The sequence below is a fragment of the Echinops telfairi genome, unplaced genomic scaffold, assembly GCF_000313985.2.
Source record: "Echinops telfairi isolate 266 unplaced genomic scaffold, ASM31398v2 ScPeMD7_7465;HRSCAF=8503, whole genome shotgun sequence".
NCBI classification, from domain to species: Eukaryota; Metazoa; Chordata; class Mammalia; order Afrosoricida; family Tenrecidae; genus Echinops; species Echinops telfairi.
In genome coordinates, this window is record NW_022111365.1 from 6,233,891 (window position 1) to 6,249,892 (window position 16,002).

The window sequence follows — 16,002 nt, forward strand, 5'->3', positions numbered from 1 at the left end:
GGGGTCACTACAACATGAACTGTATTAAAGGGTCGCGGCATTAGGACAGTTGAGAACCACTGCTTTAAATACTAGGCAAAGGAAATGGGAATCCAAGGATTATACAATTTCAAGATGGAAAGGAACTTCAGAGAGTTCATGGTCTAGCTTCCTCATTTCACAGATAGGAACACACTGGGGCCCAAAGAGGGGTCATGGCTGTTAAAAGATCACGTGGGTGAATTATTGTCTAGAAATGAGAAAATCTTTTAGGGAATCCTGGTCAAGTCAAAGTCAGGAAAAGAACTGATGAGAAGTTGAGGGCTGCTTCCAGAGCCCAACATCAAGAGCCTATAGGGATTCCTAAGGAGCCCTGATAGCAGAGAGGTTAAGCATTTGCCTACTACTAACCTTCAGGTTAGTAGTTCTAAAGCACCAGCCACTCCACAGGAGAAATACATCTTCTACTCCCCCAAAGTGTTACACTCTTGGACACCCACAAAGGCAGTTTTACCCTGTCCTAGAGGGTCACTCCGAGTCAAAATCTACTTGATGGCAGTGAGTTTTACATTTGTTGTTGTTCTTTTAATAGGGAATCCCATGGAAGCTCAAGAAGATAAGGTAATGTATTATGATGAAGCATACAAAGATCTGGAGTTAGAAAACCAAAAATGAAAAACATGCTTGGTACACCACTTTGCCAAAAATATCTAGTCAGCATTCAACCATTTCAAGAGGTAGCATATGAGCAAGAACCAATGGTATTTAAGGAAAACTTGCAGACTGCACTAGGCATTAGCCCAAAACAAGGTTCCAGGAGTTGATGGAATACCAATTGGAATCTTTTGCCAAGCTGATGAAGCACTGAAAGCACTCAGCTGTCTATGCCCCCAAATTTGGAAGACCTGGCCAACTGGCTAGAAGAAATACATATTTGTGCCCATTTCAAGGCAAAGTGACCCACTAGAATATGTAAATTATAAAACAATATTATTGCTATCACATGCAAGTAAACTTTTTATTGAAGATCAGCTGACAATAGCTGCAGAGGTTCAGGTAGGATTTGAAGAGATGGTACAAGAGCTATCATTGGTGATGCCAAATGGATCTTGGCTGAAAATAGAAAACATCAGAAAAATGTTTATTTGTGTTTTATTGACTATGCAAAGGCATTCGATTGTGTGGACTATACCAAACCATGGATAGCCTAAAGAAGAATTCCAGAACACCTAATTGTGTTCAGGTGGACCTACCTGCACATGGATCAAAAGGCAGTTTTGTGAACAGAATAAGGGAATACTGAATGGTTTAAAATCATTAAAGATGTACATCTAGGTTTTATTCTGTCATCTGTATGCTGAGCAAATAACCAGGCAAAATGAGCTATCAAAAGAAGAATGCAACATCAGGCGTGGAGGAAGGCTCACGAATGACCTGCAGTATGCAGGTGACTCGACCCTGCTTGCTGAAAATGAGGAGGTCTTGAAGCAGTTGCCAATGAAGATCCAGGATTGCAGCTTTCAATATAGATTGCAATTTAATGTAAAGAAAAAAAAATCCTCACAAGTTGTCCAATTGGTACTATCGTGATAAATGGAGAAAAGATAGAAGTTGTCAAAGAGTTCATCTCGCCTGGATCAACAATCCATGCTAATGGAAGCAACAATGAAGAGATGAAATGACACATTGCATTGGCTCCATCGGACGCACAAGACCACTTCCAAGTGTTCAAAAGCCAGGAGGCTACTTTGAGGACTATGGTGCAGAAGATCCAATCCACGATGTTTTCAATCGCCTCTTATGCATGTGAAAGTTGACATTGAATAAAGAAGACTGAAAAGGCATGGATGCATTTGAATCATGGTGCTGGCAAAGAATACTGAAGGAGCCAGGGACTACAAAAAGAACAAACAAATTTGTCCTGGAAGTACAATCAGCATGCTCCTTAGAAGCAAGGATGGTGAAATTTCATCTCATGTGCTTTGGACATGTTGTCAGGAGAGACCAGTCCCTGGAAAAAGACATCGTGCTCGGTCAAGTAGACCTTCTATGAGATGGAGGGACACAGTGGCTCAATTAGATGGCAGTGACGGGCTCCAGTATAGTGACAATTGTGAAGACGGCGCAGGACCGGGCAGTGTTCAGTCCTGCTGTACATGGGGTTGTGATGAGTCAGAACTGACTTGATAGGACCTAACAAAAGCGAACAGCCTAGGGAATCGTCTGGGTAAAGAGATGCCTATGTGTGGCGATAGGTCCGTTTCGGGGGCTGTTCAGGATGCAGATGCCTTGACGTTGAGAGGAGAGATGAAGGGACCACCATCCTTCATCAGCGTCATGCTTTTCTAGTGTCCGCGGTGGTTGGGGAAGGCAGTTTTCATCCGGGAGGGGAGGAAATCGGCTTGGAAAGGAACAGGTATTTACTGAGCATGTACAATGTGCCAGACTTCGATGGAGTGCTTTCTTCCCCAACTCATTTAATCCTCACAAAAGCCCTGTGAGGTAAATGGGATTATCCCAATGATATAAAGAGAACATCCATGAGAGAAATGAAGCTTCATTAAAAAAACAAAACAAAACAAAACCAAAAAAACCTCAAAACCAAACTCACTACCATCAGACAATTCCCTATAGGGCAGAGAAATGCCGCTGTGGAATTCCCAAACTGTAAATCTTTTACGTGATCTGAAAGCCTCACCTTTCTCCTTAGGAGTAGCTGCTGATTTTGAACTGCTGCCCGTGTGTATAACTGGCTCCAAATTCCCCACCCAGCAAACGGCAGGGTTTAGGTTAGTTTGATGACCAAGTGTCTGCTTTTGACATTACTCAAGGAATCAGAATACTTGGATAAATGCAACTAATTGACAAGACCTCTGACCATCAGTTTGTCATACTGTGACGGCCTTCATGTTGTTGTGCTGGTGGAAGCTATGCCATTAATATTTAGACCATCATGAGGGCCACTTATGGTGACCAGGTCTCAGTAGAGCTTCCAGAGTAAGACAGTGTAGGAGAAAAAGTCTGGCAATCTGCTTCTAAAATGTAGTCATCGAAAACCCCATAAATCCAACAGAATATTCTCTGATATCTTATAAGATATTATCTGATATAAAATATTATCTGATAAATTAGCTGATATAAATATAGTGCTGGAAGATGGGACCCAAAGGTTGGAAGGCATCAAAATATCCAATGGCTGCAATGATGATTGTGAAGATGGTACCAGATTGGGTAGTGTTTTCTTCAGTTGTACACGAGGTTGCCAAACTTGGAGTAAATTATAGCAATTAACAACAACAAATTGGGAAGAGGAGATATTATTTTCCCAAGGTAAAATGAAATCAAATCTGGTTCCTTCATGAACCAGCAAATTGAATCAACCCTTTCCCAGTCCATGAATATCCAGGTACATTGGCCTGACCTTGGGAACTAGGGTTTGCTTTTGCCCAAAGGAATTTTTAAAACTCCCACTTTGGAAAATACCTGCAGTCAACTCTTACTTTCTCCAGAACTCTGAGAACTGGTAGTTCTTCCTGAGGACAAAGAACAGGGCTTGTGTCAGGGCTTGGAAGGAGGAGAGCTTGGACCAAGCAAGAAGAAGGTGAGAGAAGAGCTGGGAGTCTAGAAGTCATAGCTTCCAAGTTTTCTACCCCATGCCTATCCTCCACCAACCTCAACAGCACATTGACTGCTCTTGCCACTCCTCAAATGCTGGCCCCAGTTTCCTCCTCTGCCTGCTCTGGTATCTGTGTCTCCACTGAGCCTCTGACTTCAGGGGGAGGCAGGCAGGCCCACGAGAGTATGTAAGTCAGTTAGGGTTTGTCGTTTACACGTGGAGATCATTAACAAGATTTATTTTTAAATTGTAATTGCAAAATGTAAATGCTCCCCAAGCTGATGTGTAATTGCTACCCCTCCACCCCAGCCCTTCCCCTCCAGTGCTGGTTTTGCAAGGAGAGAATTAGAAAATAAAAAGGGGGTGGATTATGTAAGCAAAATGATTTTAAAAAAAGAGTGAGAGAGAGCTAAGAATTTAAGTGAGACAGCTGGCGGCTTCTCTGATTGCCACACTTCCAGCATTCTTTGCAAAAAAAAAAAAAAAAAAGCCCTTGCTAGTTTTATTCATCCAAGCAACCATGTCAACTATATTTGGTCCCCAGAAAATACCACACTGTCACTCACTTGTTAAGTCCAAAATGGCCAGTGGGTAGGTGCATATTCATGTGCCCTGGAGGAGGAAGTGACATCTATTTGAGGCCTCCATCCCATTGAGAGGAGCCCCGGTGGTAGAGGGTGCCTTGTTGGCCTGTGATGTGCACTGAAACCACCAGCAGCTCCCAGGGAGAAAGACTGGGCTTCCTCCTCCTGTAAGCAATCACAGTCTTGGAAACCCACAGGGGGATCGCTACGAGTCAGCACTGACTGGATGGCAGTGAGTTTGGTTTCGGGTTTGCCCTTCCAGTCTGTAGAAAGACTCCCACGGGAGTCAGCTATTGGTCAACCTATTCCCATTCTTCCCCACTGTCTACCCTGTAGGTGCCAGATAACAATGGTACTTCCATTTTTCTAGGTGGTCTGGATTGATTAGACTCTAGCACCCATATTCTTGTTGTTAGTTGCTATCAAGTTGAATCGGATTCATGGTGATTCACAGCACTCACCTGGAGAAAATCCGGCTCTCCAGGTAGCTCTGTCCTAGTTTCAGTCCCATGGAAAGCCACTGCACTTGGACAACAATACACTTTCAAGCAGTTGTTTTAGGAGTCTGTGACTTTTGTCCTTCGCTTTCTTTGTCACCGTCCCTTCCATCCCTGCCCCAATATGATCCACAGTGAACTTCTTTCAACATCACGTTGCACATGTATTCCAAATGGTGTTGACCAGACTGTTAACCTGTCTCCCAAATGGGCATTGCTCCTACTCATAGGGGGTGGACCTTCTTCTAGGTGTGCCTTCCTTCCGGCTTCCCCCTCATGTGGTATAGCGTGCGCTAGCATACTCTGCCAAAAGGTGGAAGGGACAAGGAAGGAGGACAAAGCACTGCCAGCCAGTTCTATCTTCCTCTCTTAATAGCCATGGTTTTCTTATCTACCCACATGGGAGGTAGGCCCAGAACGGTCACCGTGTGGATCTCTCAATTCCCGACTCTTGAGGAAAACCAGTTTTGGTTGGCAGCAATGGTTGTTTCAGCTGCCATTAACTAGACTCTGATTCATACCAATTCTGTGTCTTACAGAAGGTAATGTCACTGGTCCTGCATCATCCTCACTGTGATTGCCTGCTCAAATCTATTGCTGTGGTTACTAGGCCAATCCATTTCCCAGAGGGTCTCCTTTGCCCTCCCCGTCAGCAAACATGATGGCATAGACCATCTTAGCCTGAAACTGCTCCCACAATGAAAACTGTTGGCCTCTCAGGCCATCCTGTTCCCAGGACGTAAGGAAATCTACAAAATCCTTGACAAGGGCCTTCACATTTGGGGCCAAATCTCAGATCCAGCCCTAATCATGGCAGCCTGGAAAGAAAAAGGATTGTTGGGATAACTGGCATTTAAAACCCTGTCTATACTGAAACTGTGGGATCATGAAGTTATTTAAGGGGATAAAGAAAAACCTCGTCTGATTAGAGGATTAAATGAGATCCTTTATTCAAAATGCTTTATAAATGCTAAAGAACTATTTCTCAGAGTTCATCTGAAATATGTTGGGTGCAGTGTCCCAACATTCATTAAAAATCTTTGGAATGCATATACCTGAGTCTTAACCTAGATCCACAAAATCAGAACCTCTGGCCATAGAGTCCAAGAACTGCATTTTAATTGAGTATCACTAAGGAGATATTCTCTCTGTAGAGTCCATGCGTGGTGCAATTAGTTATGCACTTGAGCACCAGTCAAAAGGTTAGTGGTTAGATTCCTCCCCAAAGCATCTCAGCAGGCCGGCCTAACAAGCTTCTTCTGAAAGTCAGTCTTGAAAACCTCACGTGGCATATGGGGTCACCATAAGTCAGATGACACGAAAGCGACTCACAACCACGCTTGCTCAGAAGATTGCACAAATGTTCTCATCATGATGCATATAATCAATGCCTCATTCAACAATACCTACAAAAATGATGGTTCATAAGATACGGCATAAATATAACCTCATGAAGCTAAGGAGTACAAAGAAGACATGAAAAGGCCATCCGAGGCTTTGCTTCTAAGGTGTGTGTGCTAAGCATCAGTTACCATGAGTTGATTCTAGCGGTTTTCAGAAGCAAACATAAAATCTATTGACGGACTTAGCTGTGTGTTCAAGGAGAGAAAAGCACTTCTTACTATTTGGGTGATCCTGGGCTAGTCTTCAGGAGACTCCCCGCCTCTTCTTACTCCCAGTTGGGCCAGAAAAGCTTCTGTCAGCCAAGCTCAACCTGTAAAAAATACAAGGGCAGATCAGATCTCAGCAGGGAAGACTAGACATGTCTGAGTGATCAGAGAACACGGGTCTCCCAGGCTCTGTTCACCATCACCTCTCCTCACTGCTCATCCTCCTTCCCAGCTGTGAGGGAAAAGCTCCATTTCCTCAAGAGATGCTTCTCCCACATTCACCAATCAACTCTTTCTCCGGAAGGGGCTGCTTAGACCCACTGGGCCATTTTAGATCACACTATTTGCCACCAATGACGAGCCATGGGGTTGCCCGTCTGGCTCCCCAAGCCCAAGCGCCGTACACTACACTTTCCCTCAAGGGTGCTTGAGGGACTTCTGAGCATCGAGAAGGCCAGGACCGACACTTTCTTTTAAAAGGACCCAACCCCCCTTTACTGTTCGGTCAGTTTTGACCCATAGGAACCCTGCATGACAGAGTAGAAATGCCCAGGCAGTAATCTTTAAGGAAGCAGACAGACGGCCGCAACTTTTTCCTGTAAAGTGGGCAGTGGTTTCAGCTGATGGGTTTAAACTGCTGATAGTTAGAAGCCAATCACCAACCATGGTGACACCAGGGGGGCTTCTGATTAAGGGGAAGGGGGTCAGTTGCACCTTTTCCAGTTGTGCAGATGAGCCTCAGGTGCTGTCATGGCATCTGCTGCATTTGTCTAGGGACCAGAGAGAGGCCGATGGGGCGCGGCCAGATGGAGGAGGAAGGAGGCAAGTGGCAAAGAGGATGAATCCAGAGGGAATGGACCAAGTATACAAATTGGCCTAAAGGTGACGTTAACAGCATAGCTTCTATGTATTTTTAAAATATATATACTCGAGTATAAGCCGACCTGAATATCAGCTGAGGCAACTAATTTTACCACAAAAACTGCACAAAAATGGGCTGAAAACCTTGGCTTATACACGACTCTATACGGTAAGTTAATGAATTTTGTTTCTCCATATTTGGAGCCCTGGTAGTGTAATGGTTACACATTGGGCTGCGATCTGCATGGTCAGCAGTTCAAAACCCCCAGCAGCTCCAAGGAGAAAACCTGGGCTTTCTACTTCTGTACACAGCTACAGCCTTGAAAACCCACTGAGAGCCACTAAGAGTCAGCACTGAGTGTCTGATATTTGAAGCAGACAAAGGTGCCTGGAAATTCAGATGGGGTGGTCATCTTGTTATGAGATCTGATCTGAATAGTCACATCAGGTTGCTAATTTGACTGGCGTCAAACTCCAAGCCCAACTGGGCAATAGTTGGAGCCCAGAAGGTAGGGTCCACTGGTTGCCATTCCCATGCCTGGGCTGAACTTTCAGGATGGTATTGGAGAGGTCTTCCAGCAAAAAGCCCCTGCCCTATACCAGAGGTAAATGTATCTTTAACTCAACTGTTCCTTCTTCGTTAATACCATCATGGCCTCCCTGCAAAAACATATTTGTATTTCAAGAAAAAATTTAATTAGTGACATGACAATAATAATAACACAAAAAGCTCCTTGCTATTGAGCCATTCCGACTCACAGCGACTCCATGAATAGGAGGAGGTAAGTAGTGGCCCAGGCTGGGAGTGACAGCGGGGACAGAGACATTTAGACATTTGCCTAAAAATGAGATTTCCCTCCCCTTTATAGAGTGCAAGCGTGCATGTGCTCTGTGCCTGCGTCAGATGATGGTGATCCTATTTGGGATCCTAAGGCAGGCATGAGTTTCAGGAGAAAGGATCCCAGGGCTTGCTGGAAGGATGGGTTAATCTGAGAAGCTTTAAGGGTAGGCCCACGCGTTCATGAATTTCCATGAACAAAAAGCTCTCTGGGTTGAAACAACCCCCCACCGCCATGGCCCCAGACCAGTTTCCAGGAAGAGACTGAGGAGATGAGGACTATAGAGACCCTTTTTACAAAGCAGCACAGACTTCAGGCCTCCCTGGTTATCACCTGCCTTGGGGCAGTCACAGAGAGGCCAAGAGATCAGGACCAACTGAGAGAGGATTCTAAATTTCCCCCCTTCAAGTATCCGTTCCCCCCACTCCCCGTACTTTGTTCCAGCCTCCTCCAAATGATCTTTCTTCCAATTCTATGAATGATCCCTGAGTTCCCTGGTGAGCTAGGAGCAAATCTAGGAGAAAGGTTTGATTTCTTACTAGTTCTCACATGGCTCTCAGTTGTTCATTTCCATCCCTCCCAATCTGTGATACAAATCTAGAGAGGGCCTTCCTTTGTGGCTATGCCTGCCAGCACATCTGCACACAGCTGCTTCGAGACAAGCAGATGCCAGCACGCTGCACCCATCAAGAACTTTATCTATGCCCAGCGAGTGCAGCAATGAGCACCTTGCTGCCCTCAATTACAGCTATGTCACCATCTGTCACAGCATGGTCACTAACTCCCCACTGTGCCCAGAATGAACTCCTGATACTCAGAACACACTCAACAAATGTTTGCCGGCTGTATTATACCAAATACGGTACTCAAGGTGGCTGCTGTCCGCTTCCTAACTGCCTTTCTAGACTTCACGCCTCTTCACCCTTGGCTCTGTACTCTCCACCCAAGCAAAAGCATGCTCTATTCTCTAACCCTGTCCACAATTTCCCACTTCTCACACTGTCCCAATTCTGTGGTTCAGTCTGACAAAATTCAGTCTTTGATGTTCAAATCAAACCACTACTTCTACAACTAATTTTTACCTCCTCTGCGTACCCAGGTGTTTAAAGTTCTTAATACATCTTATTTTTTGCTCTACCTATTCTATACATCTGTGGTAGTTACATAATCTGGTGTCAATTTGAGGAATTAAGAGTATAGGGGAGGAGTCTATCCCGTCAATTAGGATATAGCCAATGAGGCCTATGTGTGGGCATGGCCTTCTCCTGAGGATTCTGGGAACTCCTGTATTTCTTCCTTGGAGGTGGGAGACACTCTCTAACTAGACTCTCTCCCTGTGAGACTCTCTACTGACTTCCTGCAAGACATCCTGTAGAGAAGACACATGGAGAGAGGCTGATGGAGCCAGAACCCTGGAGCCAGAGAAGCCATGTGGAGGCCCCTGCAAGCACTGGGATGCTTACAATGCCACTGGATCCACAAGACTTCCTACCCACTGGCCTGTGATCTTCTTGCATTTGGCGTCACTGCATGTGTTTCGTGAGTCTGAAGGGGACTTTATAGATTACTGTTGGACATATGGGCTACTTACTATTGGACTTATGGACTTGACATGGACTGGGCTGGGGTGTTTTCTCAATATTCTACTGCTCTTGCATATAAAGCTCTTTCTTACAAACATATGAGTGTCTATGGATTTGGTTCTCTAGTCTGCCCGGACTAACACAGCATCCTTCATCTGTTTTCTCAAATAGTCAGCTCCTCATGGCTTAGAGCAGGGGTCCTCAAGCAGGGGTCCTCAAACTTTTTAAACAGGGGATCAGTTCACTGTCCCTCAGACCCGTAGGAGGGCCGGACTATAGTTTTTAAAAAAACTATGAACCAATTCCTTTGCACATTGCACATATCTTATTTTGAAGTAAAAACCAAAATGGGGCAAAAACACCCAGCGGGCTGGATAAATGTCCTCGGTGGGCCACATGTGGCCCATGGGCCGCAGTGTGAGGACCCCTGGCTTAGAGAGTCTGTTTTATATTTTGTCTTCTTTTTCAGATAATGAAGTAACTTCATGGACAACACATACGGTAGCCCTTAAAACAAACTTTAGAAATGGGAATTTTATTAATTATTTTTATCTTTACAACCTGATGTGTGCTTATTGTAGAAAGTGCACATAGCAAGGAAGGAAGGAATTTACATTAGTTGTAATCCTCCAATGGAATCCCCTGGCGGTTCAAAAGGTTAACCTGCTTGGCTGCAAACCAAAAGGTTGGCAGTTTGAACTCACCTTGTAAGAAAGGCCTTGGGATCTATTTCAGAAAACCAGTCAGTGAAAACCCCATTGAGCACAGTATACGCTGACACATGCATTGGAATTAACTCCATGGAAATTGGTTATTGGTTAACCTTGCAGTACAAAGATGACCACAGTTAGTATTTCTTTAAAAAAATCATACTGTACATATGATATGTAACCTGCCTTGTCATTTAATAGGCCATAAATAACTTTACATGTAAGGGAAATACCATATATACTAAATGTTTAATGGCTACACAATATTCTATTGTGAATCATTATAGTGACTGAAATTTCGACCATTTGTTGTTTATTCCCCCCTCCGGCCGATTTTGCTATAATAAAAAGAATAATGTATGTACTCATTGCTCAATTTCCAGTCACACCAGAGGCAGGTCTACAGAGGGAAGAATAATACTAGTGAGGTAGGCATCCCTTAGAACAGTCAGCCATCAGGAATCAAAGGGGACGTTTTACCTGAGGTCAATGTCCAGAATGGTTGGGGGGAGGTGGCATGGAAACAAAGCGCTGGCTGGGTGAGTGGGAGAGTGATGTTGCTGTGGAGGGCACTGTAGTGAGTGAGATGACACAAACTGCGTAGGGATTGTTGACTGTAAAACTAGTGATCTGCTCTATATATGTTTGTTCCATTCACAATAAAAAGTGTGCTTTTAAAGCCCACCACAAAACATAACACACATCCTTTTAGCTAGATTGTGCTCCACACTTGATTGTTTTCATAGATCAATTTCTAGATGTGGAACTGTAAGGTCTGATGATGGCATGTTCATTTGTAAGAATTCCTCTAGCATTACCAAATTATCTTGTGGGAATGTCACACCTATGTATCTCCTGTTAGCAGTATAGGAGCTATCATCCCCTTGCTAGGCCGTTGTTCCCATTTAATAGATGTGGATAATAAGATTTAAGAGAGTCAAACACATGGCTTGCCTAAGAAATCAGCAAGCAAGTGGTGTATCTTCTGACTCAAACAGTTTGTTCTTCAAATCTCTTTGTACCTCTTTCTTCTTGTACTTCTTCCCAATCTCAGTAGATTGCTTTGTGTGCTGTTCTTATTAGTTATCATCATTTGATTGATGGCAAACCCATGTGCAATAAAGTAAAACATTGCCTGATCTTGCACCGTCCCCATATTGGGTTGATGATTGGGCTGTTATGATCCATAAGGATCTCATTGGCTGATTTCAGAAGTAAATGGACAGGATTTTCTTCTTAGCCTGTCTTAGCTCAGATGTTCTGCTGAAACCTGTTCTGAACCATGGCAGCACACGGCTCCACTGATCGATGTGGGTGGCTGTGGATAAAGTAATTGGCTGGGAATTGAACCCGGGTTTCCTGTGCAGAAGGTGAAACATCTACCAGTGATCCACCAGTGGCCTCACACTTCTAGTAGCAAGTGCTCAGTAAGGTCGGGCTCTCTGAAGCAGAACAGAAAAGCAATGTGCCCGGTTGTTTAGGAGTTGAAAGCTGGGACTTAGGTGAGATCAGCCACCCCCGTGATCCTTTTATTGTCCAGGTGTCTGAGACCAATCTGTCAGATTAAAGCTCTGTTCTTTTGAAGTTTTATTCTCTTCTGGGCAGGTACAAATTGCTTCCATTCAGTCTCTATGTATTAAGTGCTACCATGTGCTGTAGATAGGAGCTATGAGACACGCGCGCGCGCGCACACACACAATCAGCTTGTTTTTAAGGTGCTCACAATCTACTGGGGAAGCTAGAGGGTATGGAAATAGTTGTAGTATGTAATGTGTGTATGATAGTGCTTTAGGTCATTGACCTCACTGTCCCCTCCTCGACCTCTTCTTGTGCCAAGCAGAAGAAGTGGCAGGGACTGGGGACAGTTTCTGGTTCTAGCGTTGCTTGGTTGGTATGTCTTTAACCTCTGCCTCCAATTATGTCCTTTCTGGCACTGGGGACAAAGCTGCTGCCCAAAGTCCTGCTGTAGCCACATGCTTTGTCTTTCTGCTCTCTTTGTCCCTCTGTGTAATCCTACCATGAAACTGCTTTGGGGACCCAGAACTCCTCAATAAGGAATCGCACCAGCACTAGAAAAAAAAGCCAACCCTTCTCCTAGCGCAGGGATTAATAAAATACATATTTGAGAGAGGAAAGGCGATCGGAGGTGACACCAGCATGCCACATACAGAGTACTGCTCCAGGGCTATAATATACACTGATTTCTCCTTCCCAGAACTAACAACTGACCTGGCTCCACTGGTTTTCCAACAGCCTGGAGGCTGCTTTAAGGCAGAAATATAGCCTGTAATCTCCTTTCTGTCACTGGCAGCTCTTCCTCTGAGCATAACAGGGGCAGCTCATATGACAGAAAGCACTGAGAAGAATGAAAGAACATCTGGGGATGGTATCCTTCCAAATCCCAGCTCACCCCGGGAGTCACACATCCTCTCCACACTCACACCTCCCTTGTCCTGGAGGAAGGGGGCCTGAGCAAAACCTGCCAGATCCCAGAGAGGCCCACTGCCATTCTTTTTGATGCCATACAAAAACTCTTCCCTTGTAAGAAGTTAGCAAAACTAAACTCATTGCTATCAACTTAATTCTGAATCATAGTAGCCCTATAGGGGCAGGAAAGATCTGTCCATGTAGGTTTCTGAGACTGTAATTCTTTACAGGAGTTGACAGTCTTGTCTTTCTCCCAAGAAGCCGCTGGTGGTTTCGAACTGCTGACCTTGTGGTGAGCAGCCCCATGTGTTAACATTATGCCACCAGGGCTCCTCAAGAGGCAAATGGGCAGGCTGTAAAATTACTGCCCCGACCTCAAGCTTGAGTCCAGAGCTCCAGACTACCTAATTATCAGGCAGCCTGGCAGGCAGGGCAGGGCCGTTAAGGCAGGAAGACGGAGAGGTAGATAGGAAGTCAAGGGTGCTGTGTGATCTGATGGCCCAGAGGTTTCAGGAAAGGAGGAGGGAAGCAGGAGTTTTAATGTGGAGAGACAGTTCCTCTCTGACCTCACAGCCTTACCCAGAAATGGAGAAAACTCACCTTCTACTCTTAGATTAGGTGCTTCCCAAGTTCGTTTTGCCAGGGCACCTTCTCTGTCTGGGAGAGACTGGCTTCACAGCGCATAAAACAAAAACTCACCGCCACTGAGGTGACTGTTGTCTGGTCCCTAACTGCCTGCCTAGACTTATTGACTCTTCCTCCTTGGCTTTGTACCCTCCACCCAACCAAAACTATTTTCTGTTCTCTAAACCTGTCCACCATTCCCCACTGGGAGGTTTGCAAGAGATAAAGGCAACCGAGGCAAACACTGTTAGATAAAAAATCTTGTTACGGTGGGATCTACGAGTAGATGCTTTGATGGCACAGCCGGTGGGAAAGGGAGAGAGAGAGTTCACCAAAGAATGTATCTAATCTTGACACCGGATATTTGTATGTGTACATTTATTTTTGCTGCAAATACATCTATGGATGTTGTGAAGCCCACAGGGGACAAAGTTATGAAAACTTTTTAGACATAGCCAAACATCTTGAGGGAACCATGGGCCTGGGGGATTAGGGCACTGGTCTCAGGAACACCCAAGTCAATTGGCAGAATGCAGTTTACAAAGAAAACACTCTGCCTCCTACTTTGGTGAGTAGTGACTGAGGCCTTCAAAGCTTGTGAGCAGCCATCTCAGGTGCAACAATTGGTTTCTCCTTGCCCAGAGGAAAGAAGGGTGATGAAAATCGAAGGACATGTGGAAACACTTCATCCCAAGGGACTAATGGGCCATGGAAACATCAACCATCAGCCCTGAGACCAGAACTAGATGGTGCCTGGCTACCATTACCAACTGCTTTGAAAAGGATCACATTAGAAGGTCTGGATCGAGTGGAAGAAAAATGTGGAACAGAAGTCGAGATTATAAAAGAGATAAGACTTACTGGTCAAATAGAAGCTGGGGGGATCTGCAAGACTACTGTCTTTATCCTTCAGGTCTGGAAACTGAACCCACTTCCATGTTATAATAACCAACCACTTAAGATCAAAAGGGCAGCATCTATCCAAAGACAAAGTCCAGACAGGAAAGAAAGACGAATAGGAACAGGACACACAGAGAGAATGAGGGATAAGCAATGTACATTGGAGGGATTGCAAAAACGAGTTGAATCAGAATGTGGATGACATATTGAATGCAAAAGTACGACTTTCACCTAATTCAAGAAAAAAACCCCAAAACATTGGCACTAGGATAACTAGATTCCCATTTGGTAGAAGTTAGGCTTCTACCTCACACTCCATATGAAAACCAATGGCAAGTGGATCAATGACTTACATAGAAGAGTGAAAACCATAAACTCTTAAAAGAACGTATTGGGGTAATGCTGTGATAGCTCCCTTTTGACAATGAATTCTTAAATATGACATCAAACATTTGAACATCAAACAACAAAGTAGGTAAATTGGACTTCAAATTTTTTTAAGTTTTAAAAAAAATCATTTTATTGGGGGCTAGTACAGCTCGTATCACAATCCATCCATTTCATCCATTGTGTCAAGCACATTTACACATATGTTGCCATCACCATCATTTTTCAAAACAAAATTGAAAAGTTTTATGCATCAAAGGACTTCAAGCCACAGAAAAGGGGAACATTTGAGGAAGCCATATATCTGAGAAGGTTTTAATATCAAGTACATATAAAGAATTCCTACATAGCAACAACAAAAAGACATACCCCCAATTTAAAAAATGCATATAGAGCTTGATTAGACATGTCTCCAGGGAAGATACGAAAATAACCAATAAGAAAAATAACCAATAAAGACATGAAAAGATGCTCAACATCATTCATTGTTGTTGTTAGATGCTATCAAGTTGGTTCCGACTCATCGTGCCCTTGTGTACAACATCACAAGTCACTGTGCGGTCCGGAGCCACCTGGATGCACTTGATCTTGCTGTCGCAGCCACTGTGACAAGCCATCTTATTGGACGTTTTCCTCTGTGTTACTAAGCGTGGGACTTAATTTCACGTACTTGCCAGGAGAGCCCAGTCCCTGGAGGACAGGATATTTGGTAAAGTGGAGGGCAGTGAAAACGAGGAAGGCCTCAAGGAGAGAAGACTGACTGACTCCGCGACTGTGGCGATGGGCTCAGCGTGGGAAGAAGGTGAGGATGCTGCCGCTGGGCAGTGTTTCCTTCTGCTGTGCATAAGGTTGCTATGGGTTGGCACCGACTCAATGGCACCTGACTACAACAACAGCTAAGCTAGATGTCATTTTCCAGATGCCTGTCCAAAGTCCTTGACGCAAAAGTCTTGCTACCACCCTAGCTTCTCAGGAGTATCCTGGCTGTACTTCTGAGACAGATTTTTCATTCTTCTGGAAATCTACAATACATTTAATTTTTTAGTCAATGCTATAATTCAAAAGCATCAATTTTCTTTAACTTTATTAATTGTTCATCTTTTGCACGGGAGGTAACTGGAAATAGGATGGTTTAGGTCAGGCACACCCTAGTCTTTAAGGCAACATAATGTCTTTTGAAGCTTGAATGAGACTTTGTCGTGGATGTACTCAATACATTTCATTTTTTGATTGATTGGCGCTTCCCTGGGTGTTGACTGTGGATCCAAGTACAATGAAATCCGTGGTCACGTCAGTCTTTTCTCTGTTGCTTGTGGGATCGTCTATTAGTCCCACGTATCAAGGCTTTTGTGTTCTCCGTGTTCAGGTGTGACACATACCAAAGG

At 44.3% G+C, this 16,002-nt stretch overlaps 1 protein-coding gene across 2 annotated transcripts in view; it reads right to left on the bottom strand.

Moving 5' to 3' along the window:
• Positions 1–6,387, bottom strand: part of PKNOX2 (PBX/knotted 1 homeobox 2) — a 173,863-nt gene extending 167,476 nt beyond the window's left edge. For both annotated transcript variants that reach the window (XM_045283680.1, XM_004714155.2), the window contains exon 1: positions 6,299–6,387. The gene's annotated coding sequence lies outside the window, so the exon portion shown is untranslated. The remainder of the gene's footprint in view (positions 1–6,298) is intronic.
• Positions 6,388–16,002: the final 9,615 nt, after the last annotated feature.